This window comes from Haliotis rufescens, unplaced genomic scaffold, assembly GCF_023055435.1.
Source record: "Haliotis rufescens isolate VD_foot unplaced genomic scaffold, xgHalRufe1.0.p SCAF_13, whole genome shotgun sequence".
Lineage (NCBI taxonomy): Eukaryota > Metazoa > Mollusca > Gastropoda > Lepetellida > Haliotidae > Haliotis > Haliotis rufescens.
The window spans coordinates 10,275,392-10,287,537 of NW_025963813.1; the positions used below are offsets into that span (position 1 = coordinate 10,275,392).

The following is a 12,146-nucleotide window of genomic DNA, read 5'->3' on the forward strand; positions in this document are numbered from 1 at the left end:
CCTGAGGCACATCTAAAATGACAGTTTTATCCATGTTGTTTTCAGAGTCTGTTTGTCAAGAAGATTAAAGCAGTTACACCACGTATTGCATGTCTTGCCATTTGAAAACATCATGTACATCTTCAGATGCATATTGAAATTCATCTTTTCACATTTTTGAATTTCCACTTTTCATGACAACCGACAGTTAAGCATGAAAGGGAGATATTTGCCCTCGGTTTGTCCAGGGTTCGGATTTCTCCGCTTTCATCAATGGGCAAGGTTTTGGACAAATGATGTTTGTCATTGAAATGTACTTGAGTGTAATCTAAGTGACGGTTGCATTGATAGCTCTTCTGTTCCTGCTGTGGTGACCCCTAGTGACCTCTGGTCAGGAACATGCTGTTTTGTCTGTGGAGAATGTAATATATACGTCTCAAGTTGGGTACGTTGGAGTGCTGCTGTAACATTGAAACAGACGGTAGCCATGTTCTCGTGTTGACTGAAGCTTGTTGCTTGTATGTAAAGTTAACATTAAAAGAGATCTGCTTAATAACATGGGATCTGTTTAAATAACATGGGATCTGCTTTGATAACAGGTGATCTGTTCAATAACAGGTGATCTGTTCAATAACAGGGCATCTGTTTTATTAACAGGGGATCTGTTAAATAACGGGATCTGTTTAATAACGGGGGATCTGTCTAAAAATAATGACAGTATCGTCATGCTCACATATCCCACAACAACTACATGTGCTATAACTACTTCAACTAAGCAGTCAGGTGGCATAGTGGTTAGAACATGGGCTTGTCTTGACTTGAATTTGATTCCCCATACGGGTACACTTGTCTGAGCCGTTTCTTGGTGTCTCCTACTGTGATATTGCTGAAATATGCATCTTAAAATGGGCATAAAACCATACGCACTGACCTTTATCTGTAATGGATATTAAATTTGATTCTCCAGATGGGGACAGAAAATTGTGAATTTTGTGTATGATAAAAGACCATTCTGGCAATACACAAGATAGATTTCTATCGCAGGTGGAGATGTGGTCTAAAGCCTGTGTTTCCAGCAATCTGATTAAAATCAGACCTTAGTTCTCGCTATAGCTAAACAAAGATCTGAGGACATCCCATTAGGGGTCACGTCAGAACAACCTTTCATCCGACCAATCAGTGCGTCGCTTACCAGATTATGAAAGTGACAGTCGGAATGTGATTTCTAATCAATGCAATCTCGAAAACTTTTACATTGGGGTATTCCAAACGATAGTTACGGGTTTAACGACTGAATCCATACATTCTAGACCATCTATTCAAATTTGTAATCGAGAATTTGTCAAAATATGTTTCGAAGCGTAGTCGCCAATTTGAAATTTGTGCCGTAAAGAACGAGAAAGCTGCCTTCTGATTGGTCATTCCATTGGTTGGTCAAAGTTCGCACAAGGTCGGTCTGACGTTACCGGTAATGGGATGTCCTCAGATCTTTGTTTAGCAGTAGCGAGAACTAAGATCTGATTTTAATGAGATTTGTGTTTCCAGTGGAGCATGTAGCCTCCATTAAACCCTTCCTGCCATGCTGTGCCAGGATTCACTGGATCTTGATGAAGATGCACCTGTTTTGACACACGATCGTTGTCGTAAACGAGGACTTGGAGGGGGGTGCTTGACATCACAGAAAAATGAATTAAACAGACAAATAAAGTGTTTTCAAATTTAACTGTTTTAAAAAAACATGGCATAGTGTTGTATTAATATTGCTATGTGTGATGGTGTGATGATAAAAATTATTTCCTACTTTATTCAAAATTAGTTTCAAAATTGGAAGGGGAAAGGGTGTGCCATGTAGACCCTCACTGTAGGAGGTCATCAAGGGGAGACGCTGAGTGAAGATTTATCGTTCAGAAATCACATTATGACCAGGGTTATCTGGTGGGATCATGCTTGAAGACATCACAGTGTAGTGATGCTGTTGTCAGCATGGAGAACACTGAAAAATATGTTGACATTGTCGGAATCAGTTGAAGACGCCCACCTTCCAACCCAACCATTTACCCACCATCCACTCACCAAATCCACCCAACCTACACATCCACACATCTACTCATCCATCCACCCACTCATCCACCTTAAAAACCCATCCACCAAACTACATATCCAATCACCAACCAATCCACCGATCCACCCAACCGATACATCCACCCATCCATCCTCCATCCACATACCCAAAAACCAATCTACCCATCCATCCATCAGTCCGTCAGTCCATCCATCATCCATCCATCCACACAGCCAAAAACCCATCCGTCCATCCTCCATCCATCCATCTTCCATCCACACACCCAAAAGCCCATCCACCCACTCATCCATCCACCCGTCAATGCAGCCATCCATCATCCATCCATCCACTCACCCAAAAACCCATCCATCCGTCCGTCCATCTGTCTGTCCGTCCATCATCCATCCATCCATCCTCCATCCACACAACCCAAAACCCATCCACCCATCCATTCGTCCGTCCATCATCCATCCAAACATCTATCTTCCACCACACACCCAAAAACCTGTCCGTCCATCCATCACCCATCCATACATCCACTCATCGTTCCACCATCCACCATCCCCGACTCACCAAGTACTCTAGCCCATGTATACCCTGTGACACTGGTTGGACTGGTTGACTGATTCTTCCCACAATGCTACTATTGAAGCCAGGAGATGGACTTTTAGTACTTGTTCATCAAGCAGCACAATGGAGGGTTTGAAGTGGCTACTCTCTGATAGATCCAAGATCCATTCCCTCCACACCTCCATATGAATAATGTCAGCCATTCACCACGACTTTTATGTTTCTGATCTCGCCATATGACATGTTTTGTGACCAAAGACCTTCAGGGCTGACTAGCAATTAACTATACAGAAAGTATTAAAAAAAAATCTTTGGAGATAAAAATGGATCAGTTTATTTTACATTTCATTAAATATTGATCAATCATCATGTTGTTTTTCTACTGTGAATGCTATTAACATATGTACAGTAATGTAATGATGGCATTTAAATGGAAACAGTTTTACAACAGATGGTGATATTGTTTTGCTCTTGTAAGGGTTAACGGTCCGTAACAAACAGCGTTGTTGCAGATGTTGTAGACAATATTCATCATCGTCATCAACAGCAGTGGATCTTTCTGATAGTGTTATGGGTTCCAGGATTTTAGCTGCCATTCTCACCTTTGGTTAGTATCAGAGATTCTGTCATTTCTGCTTTTCCACCAATATTCTGTCAATTACCTACACAAGCCTCACTTTTCAGAAGCTGTTGTTTTAATCTTATTTCTGACCCATGAAGATCCGGGGTAGAATAGGTCTTCAGCAACCCATGCTTGCCGTAAAAGGCTACTATGTTTGTTGTAAGAGGCGACTAACGGGATCGGATTGTCAGGCTTGCTGACATGGTTGATGCATGTCATCGTGTCCCAATTGCGTGGATCGATGTTCATGATGTCAATCACTGGATTGTCTGGTCAAGACTCGATTATTTACAGGCCGCTGTCACATAGCAACAAACAATGAATCTATTTTCTAAAGCTTCTAATCAGCATAGATACTCACTCACTGTAACAATGTTACAATTTAATATTCATGTTATTCATTAATTAACTGTGCCAGTTAGAGCAGAACACTGATGAAAGGGTTTTGGAATGTTTTCAAATTCTATATAACGTTATTACCAAATATTTATTTTATATTTTGTGAAAGGTTGTGTGCCCGGTGCAAATCTAAATGGCATGTTTTAAACAGTCACAGCAAGGGTCAAATAAAATATAATCATTTGTCAGTATATCAGTGAGTATTTCAGTCGAATTTAGCAAGTTATGGGTGTATATCATTGTTGGTATTTTGAAGGAGTTCAAATATAGCCTAATATTTTCACGATATATAGATGTATCCTCCTATTATTGCTTTTCGACCGCCTCCCTGGTCTAGTGGTAGAGTGTCCACCCAGAGAATGGAAAATCTGGGTTTAATCCCCAGCCACGCCATTACCAAAAGATGTTAAAAGATGGTACTTGTTGTTACCCTGCCTGTTGCTTGAGCAATAAGGACTTGTCGGCTCAGTTGACTGTGTCGGAATGGGTATTCATGCTAAACTGCGGCATGGTATCTCAGTGGGCTAGCACTGTGAACTCAGTATTAGTCCAGACTAGCACAAGCAGACACACACAAGTGCATGCTTGTTGCTATATTGTGCAACAAATTTGGATGCGACGTTAAACCCTATTTTACCTCACCTCATGACGTTTCAGACACTTAGCAACATTAATAGTTTTTCCATAATCTCATGAATAACTGTAAGGCATCTCACACCTATGAAAGAGAATATTTGACCAAGTGGACCCAAAAATTAAGTTAAATTGTTCTGGGTATTTTGTCATGAGATAATCAAGCACAATAATGTCATTGTACCGTTAGAATCTCATTCGATGTGTTTAGAGATGGATTTGAGCACCAAAACACATATTTGCTGAATTCGATTTAAAGTTGATTTTGCGTTTTCAACGTGTTTCAGTATATATGAGAATGTGTTGAACACTCCTACCCCAAGCTGAAAAGCTAAGCTACTCTGAAACTTACAAAGTGAGATATTTTTCTTTTTCGCTGTTAATGTACTGATCAAGATCAGCGGTGAAAAAGATATTCTTATTACAACAGAGACTGTCAGTTCATACACAGGATGACCCACCTAGCCTTCAGTCTCGCACGAGTGGCCGGCATATTAAGCACGCTGAACCAATGTTGACAGTATCAGTGGGTTGAATACAAGCACCTGTTTCTTGCCACCCGGCACAGACGAGCTTCACAGGGCTGTGTAGCAAGGGTAGTGTTGTACTTGTGGACGTCAGTTGTGTGTGGGGTGATGGGAGGCACACTTTCAATCATCAAGCTGGTGGCTCTTGATCATAACTGCTAATGCTGCAGTCAGTGGCTAGAAGTGTCTGTCTTTAAAGGGGTTCTCCACCTTAATGTGTTCCTGTAGAGATTGTCTTTGATGTGAAGTGTTCGGGATCGGACAGAGGTTCACGAGATTGCTTTGCACGTTTGACAGATATTAAGTTTGACAGTGTTTGTCTACGGATTTTGTTTTCGAGAGCCTGGATTTCTACTTCTGTTTTCAACTAAGTCTGAAGAAATGAATGTACAAAAGAGGTAAGTCACTTCAGGATTCTTATGTTGAAATGACATTCAAAATGTCAGTTATATTTGTTGAAATACCACATGACAAAGGTTCAAATATATTGTTAAAGTTATGAATCATATTTTACACAAAAAAAGAAAAATGTATTTTATCATAACCAGATAATGTCCCATTTAAGAATCAGGTCAAAGGATGATTCAAATATTGCAGTAAAATATGAGAAAACTACTGATTATTTCAAATATTTATAGTTTGAGTACATTTTTTCTCTGTTGTCAGTCAGTGGGACTTAGTGTACAAATAAAATTCAGCATCTTCAGCATGTAGTATTTCCTATGAGAGTCGTGGGTCAGTGTGACAAGCTGATGGCCACTATTCGTCCACTGTACCAATTATCTTGATGTTATCATTTATGCATGATTTCACACAAATACTGGCGTGAGAGACACATACTGATGGATATTGCTGATGTGTTGGATCTGTGACTGAGGGAATGTGGGCAGGGCCCTGTGGCACAAACCCTGGACGACGTAGGATTGATAACGTTTCATAGCATAGCATGGATGTCAGAGTTGCTAATACATGTGTCAAAACACAGACATCATAGAACATGTAGTCAAGTAGATCTGTTCACACTGTAAATACAAATACAAAGATGTGTCAGGGAATTATTAATGAGATGTGTCAGGGAATAATAAGATGTGTCAGGGAATAATAAGATGTGTCAGGGAATTACAAGATGTGTCAGGGAATAACAAGGTGTGTCAGGGAATAATAAGATGTGTCAGGGAATAATGAGATGTGTCAGGGAATAACAAGATATGTAAGGGAATAATAAGATGTGTCAGGGAATAATAAGATGTGTCAGGGAATAACAAGATGTGTCAGGGAATTACAAGATGTGTCAGGGAATAACAAGGTGTGTCAGGGAATAATATGATGTGTCAGGGAATAACAAGATGTGTCAGGGAATTACAAGATGTGTCAGGGAATAACACGATGTGTCAGGGTATAACAAGATGTGTCAGGGAATTACAAGATGTGTCAGGGAATAACAAGATGTGTCAGGGAATAACAAGATGTGTCAGAGAATAACAAGATGTGTCAGGGAATAATAATAACACACATCAGGGAATAACAATGTGTCAGTGAATAATAAGATGTGTCAGGGAATTACAAGACGTGCCAGGGTTTTACAAGATCTGTCAGTGAATAACAAGAAATGTCAGGGAATAATAAAGTGTCTTGGAATAACAAGATGTGAAAGCTTGTGAGCAGTATGTCAGTGTGTACATATACCAGCATGAATATAATTTCATTGAAAAAAGTCTGAATTCTGCACAAAGAAGAGGAACTTCAAGAACTATTTGATGACTCCACTATGAAAATAACTATAATGAAACACTTCCAACTATCTGGAAAGAAGCATATTTGGACAAGTGCATTAACATCAAAGACACCTAAGGAATTCTCATCATTGAATTCATCCACTATTCATGCATTATTTGCCATGACTGTTTGACATGTCACCTCAGACTATGATTGTGGATGGCTTAAAGCTTTCACTCTGTTTGCCAGCTTTCAATATGAAGTGTTTGTCAAGTGAGACAACAATCAAAGGAACAGCACTTTCACTCCTAATTGACTGGACAATGGACATCAGTGAACCTGCCAACAGACACTCCTGGACACTCACAGCTCCGAAGTTCACTTCATTGTGTTCCGATGATTGAGTGAGTGAGTTGGGTTAAACGCTGCTTTTAACAATATTCCAGTTATAACGTGGCATGTCAGCTTAATGTGGGAGGAAAGCCCAAAGTGATGCAGGTCTCAGACGTTTACCAATTCGGTGAAACCCACAAGCACGGGTATGGTGCTGACAAACCTAGAAACATAATCGGGGCGAACCGGGATTCGAACCCACAATCATAGGTTTCTGGCGTGCCCAAGGGACGCAACTCTGCACAGCGAATCGCGGTGCCTTAGACGACTGGGCCAGCCGTGCCCCCGTGTTCCGACGAGGTTTGGGAGCTGATGTTACATGTGATAGTGCTTGTCTACCTGGCACCTGGTTCGGAGGGTGTTGCTTCACCGGATGTAGATAAAATACATATTGCTGGAGATGTCAGTGTTTCACATCACCTAATACAAGGAAATATACAGCTTTGAGGAAGTCACAATATGCCTACATCACCACATCAACTGATCCCAAATAACTTACGAACATCTTGCAATGCCCCTCTTTGCCAGAATACATCAATCTTGCTGGAGATCGCAATGTCCTACAATGCATAATGCAAGAATACTTAATCTTGCTGGAGGGCTGGAAATCCCACTTCACGTAACACCAGAATACATAAATCTTGCTGGAAATCTCTATGTTCCAAAACACCATCTTCAAGAATATTTAAATCTTCCTGGAGGTTTTACATGGCCCACTTTACATTGCAACAGAATACTTAAATCTTGCTGGAGATCTCAATGTTCCAAAACACCTCCTACAAGAATACTTAAATCTTCCTGGAGGTCTTAAATGGCCAACATCACACAGCACCAGAATTCTTAAATCTTGCTGGAAATCTCAATGTTCCAAAACGGCTAATACAAGAATACTTAAAATCTTGCTGAATCAAAGATGACCTTTCCCTGTGTTATCTGTTATCAAGCTCCAGGGAGGATAACAACAAGTACATCTTTAGCATCTTTTGGTAGGACGCATCCAGGGGTTTGAACCACTGACCTTCCACTCTCCGGGCAGATGTTCTATCCACTAGACCAGGGAGACGGATGTCTGCATGGATAACATCAGACCAGTGACGACAGGTATTCACATGCATAGAGGTGCAGACTGTGTACAGAAACAAGGATGGGGAGGAGACAAGTCTGGAAAGACTGGTTTGGGTGACACTCTGGGTGTCGGGTGAAGTGCAGCCGTATATAATTGTGCTGTGCGGCGTGGACGGAATGGCTGACTGGAGCAAGGTCGGGGGGCGAGAGACGTGATTACTTGTGGATTTTGAACCTGTGATCATCGGATATATAACTGAAGGATAATGATGCTGTTGGAAGGTGTTTTATGAAGCTGATGATAGGGTACAGAGGTTGGGATGACTTGTCAATCCTCCAGAACAGATGTCTTCTTCAATTTTAGGAAAGCAATGCCTTAAACATCATTTGTGTGAACGCTGGTTGCTTCAGAACTTGAATGGGGACAAATGATGCTTATGATGATCTTTGCGTACTGTGTTTTCGAACCCCAAAGAAGTATTTCTCAGTATGTGTCAAATAACAATCCCAATATATTAAAATGAAGTCTTACTTTTGACAACATTTATTTCTGTTTACAATTGGATAGTCAAATGAAGACATCTTTTCAATTTAATCATGAACACTTTGATGTCTTCAGTGGGCTTTGATGTGTCACATGACGTGGGGATATAAACAGCACTTATATTCTACTGTGAACATGAAACTGGTTTTTCAACTAAAATACCGGTAACCAATTTTGCAGCCTGCAATAAGAAGTTGATAGTTTGATTACCTTATTTTCTTTTGCATAATGCACACCCCATTCTTTGATTCAAATTCCGGGAAAATTTGCTATTTCATATATTGTGTGCAGTCAAATAAAAAACTACATAGTATTGCTTCAAGTGAACAATCGAGAGATAAAAAACCTGGTCAATGAAAATGGAAATTTATGAATAAAGCATCAGAAGATATGATTATTTACAATTTTTCAATTGTATTTCATATCATGTTAGGCATTGTGTATATACAGAGATAAGATCATTGTATGTAATTGTCTCTTAAAATAAGCAGGAAATAGCAATCACAGAAGACGAACTAGTACAGATTTGTTCAAATGCTATTTCCTATGTTATATTCTCATAGTAATGTCTTATGTTGGAAAAAGAACCATAACTCATTGTATGGGTGTATTATGTAAACCCCTTTCTACACAGCTGGGTTTTTTTGGAAAAAGGTGTACCCTATACACCAAAAAATATATCTATTTAAAAAGGAATTGATTGTTTGATGAAGTATGCCATGAACACTATTACAGAACTGGTGTTTCATAACTCACAGACTGGTGACCCATGAAGATCCCGGGTAGAATAGGTCTTCAGCAACCCATGCTTGCCGTAAGAGGCGACTATGCTTGTCGTAAAAGGCGACTTACGGGATCGGGTGGTCAGGGTCGCTGACTTGGTTGATGCATGTCATCGTATCCCAATTGGGTGGATAGATGCTTATGATGTCAATCAGTGGATTGTCTGGTCCAGATTCAAATATTTACAGACCGCCGTCATATAGCTGGAATATTCCTGAGTGCGGCGTTAAACAACAAACAAACACAGACTGGCCATGGTCGGTTAGTTGATTTTGAATTTTATACAGTAAGCTCTTTAGAACATATGTACAGAATTTCTGCAAGTTATTTCGGGGCTGGAACAGGGTAATCCAGAGGTAGACGGTGGGTAATAGATTTGAATGCAGCATTTTACACCAGGCATAGAAACTTCAATTACTATGTCCTGTTAATATTGCTAGGTTAATTACCCGAGCCCTGCATTGGATAGTTGATTGGGTGACATTGTTCTGAAAGTATCGAGTCATGCTCCTGCTATCAACCACTGGTCAAGACTATTATTTTCAAAGAGATATAGCTGGAATATTGCGGACTGAAAACAAAAGCCACATAACGGTTTGACATAAACTCAAGGATCAACAAAACACAGGATTCTTATCCTGTACAGTAAATAAATGCAACAAAAAAGCATTTCAGTAATCATAAAATACGGTGCCTAAAACAGAGTTCATGGTATGATTGTGACTATATCAGAAGCTTGCGTTTGAGAATAACTGTCAAATAGTAATGATCCTGCCACACTGGTGGCACCCATCACAAACACATGCATGGGCAAGTCAATTGTTCACCTGAAGAAACAAGGGAAAGTGTAAAAGTCAAAATAGGGAATTGTATCGGACATAATTTTGATCACTGATGCATCAAATTTGAAAATGTCGTCTACCATGAGACTCTTTGAAAGCTTTCTTGAGGCTTTGAAACCGTCATTGAAAGTTTGACCTACCAGGAAGAATACAAGAATGTTGGTACGATTGGTGACAAGAAATTGATGAGAAGTAACGGACATGGCGTCACATGACAATGTTGAACTGGTGTTTTGACACAGCAAGGCATAGCTATTTGACAGCACAGTGACACCTTATGATGATTGATAGACTGGGCTACTGTCTCAGGCTTGACAGACATCGCACAGATGAATGAGATTGGTCTACTGGGATTACGTTGAAAAAATCTTTCTTCTGACACGAGGGACAATAAAAAGACTTGGTGATAGATCAACATGACATTATTTACGTGTTATTTCATACACTGTATTGATTCCAAGCCATTAAGAAATTCTACTTATTTTGAAAAAAAAAGAGACGCAAATTCATGAATAGTATGAAATGATAATGATTTTCACCTTGAGTATAACAGCTATGTATAAGGGATAGTGTGAGGAAACAAACTCTTACATACATTCAGTCAATTATCAATACAGTTCTAATACACTGGGGTCGGTGGGGTTGCTAGTGGTTAAAGTGTTCGCCCGTCACTACGAAGATCCGTGTTCGATTCCCAACATGGGTACAATGTGTGAAGCCCATTTCTGGTGTCCCCCACCCTGATATAGCTGGAATATAACTAAAGGCGGCAGAAAACCACACTCACTCACTCACTCACTCACTCACTCTAAGATATCTTATTGAACTTTAAATGTGAAAATGATGATAAGATTATGTAACACATCAACAATCTTATAGAAATCTATGTTTCTCGATAGATGTTCACTTGTTCAAATAACCAATGTTGTGAACCTCATAAAAGTTTTATTGCTTTATGGTCATATATTGTCTATGATATCTCAGATCAGGAGTGTGTGGTGGTTTATTATGTTTGATGAATTGGACCCCAGTGATATGGAGCAATGAAGTGCTAGCAGTGCTTTGTGATGTAGAGATATATACTACTTGTGGGGCCCTCTCACAGCTAACTGTCTCTGAAGACCGGACTTCGTATTCCATCATAAATGTGCGAGCGATACGAATCTGCATCAAGTACTGATTGTAACATTACTGGAGGACGTTGATGTTGAATAACCAACTTGAAGCTGTTGCTAATTTCACACGCTAGTGATTAGATGTATCAAGATAGATTTGCCAACACAGCTAGACTATAACTCTTCATACCACCCGGGGATGTTACATCTGACAGTTCCTGATCCTGACGACATCTTCAGCTTGATCTTTGGCAAGATCTGAGGTGGCTGGGTGATCTAAGCCAGTCGCTGTGAAGATTAGCCTCCCTTATCCATGCCAGGATCCACATCTGCAAGTTTGAAAAAATATAATCTGACTATGAACCGTGTTTTGTCTGCACAAAAGTGACTGAGGTGGCTTGGTGATCTAAGCAATACACTGAAGAGTAGCCTCCCTTATCCATGCCAGGATCCACATCTGCAGGTTTGAAAAGAAATAATATTCTGATCATGAACCTTGTTTTGTCTGTACAAAAGTATTCACCAAAGTGACATCCAAGACCTGTATTGCTTCAGGCTTGCCTCCCCATCAAGCCAACATGCCGTCATATATCTAAAATGCTGTTCAACAGAATTAAACCCGTCTCGCTCACTCACCCATGTCCATTGCAATGGAGGTCTGGCTGATGAGGCTCGTCATTACCACAACAAAATGTATTGATTGGGTTTTAATGACTGCTGATAGGCAGTGTTTGGCTATTATTGAATGAGAAGTATTCAGACCTTCACTGGTATGCCCTGAATGATCTGCCCTGAAGGCAGCAACAGAAGTCAATGATCTACTTATAATGGAGTAGCTCTGGGTAGGGCCGATCATGTCATACAAGTGTTTATGACAGGAATTGGCCAAGAATCCG

The 12,146-nt window shown here is 40.1% G+C and overlaps 1 protein-coding gene across 5 annotated transcripts in view; it reads left to right on the top strand.

Annotated features, from left to right (window-relative positions):
* The window catches only part of LOC124139068 (pleckstrin homology domain-containing family G member 5-like), a 242,894-nt gene that overhangs the window by 116,141 nt on the left and 114,607 nt on the right, over nucleotides 1-12,146 (top strand). For 2 of the 5 annotated variants that reach the window (XM_048394165.1, XM_048394166.1), the window contains exon 1: nucleotides 4,820-5,190. The exons of the other annotated variants lie outside the window; for them this stretch is intronic. The gene's annotated coding sequence lies outside the window, so the exon portion shown is untranslated. Of the gene's footprint in view, nucleotides 1-4,819; nucleotides 5,191-12,146 lie in introns of those variants that run through there. 5 annotated transcript variants of the gene reach the window in all.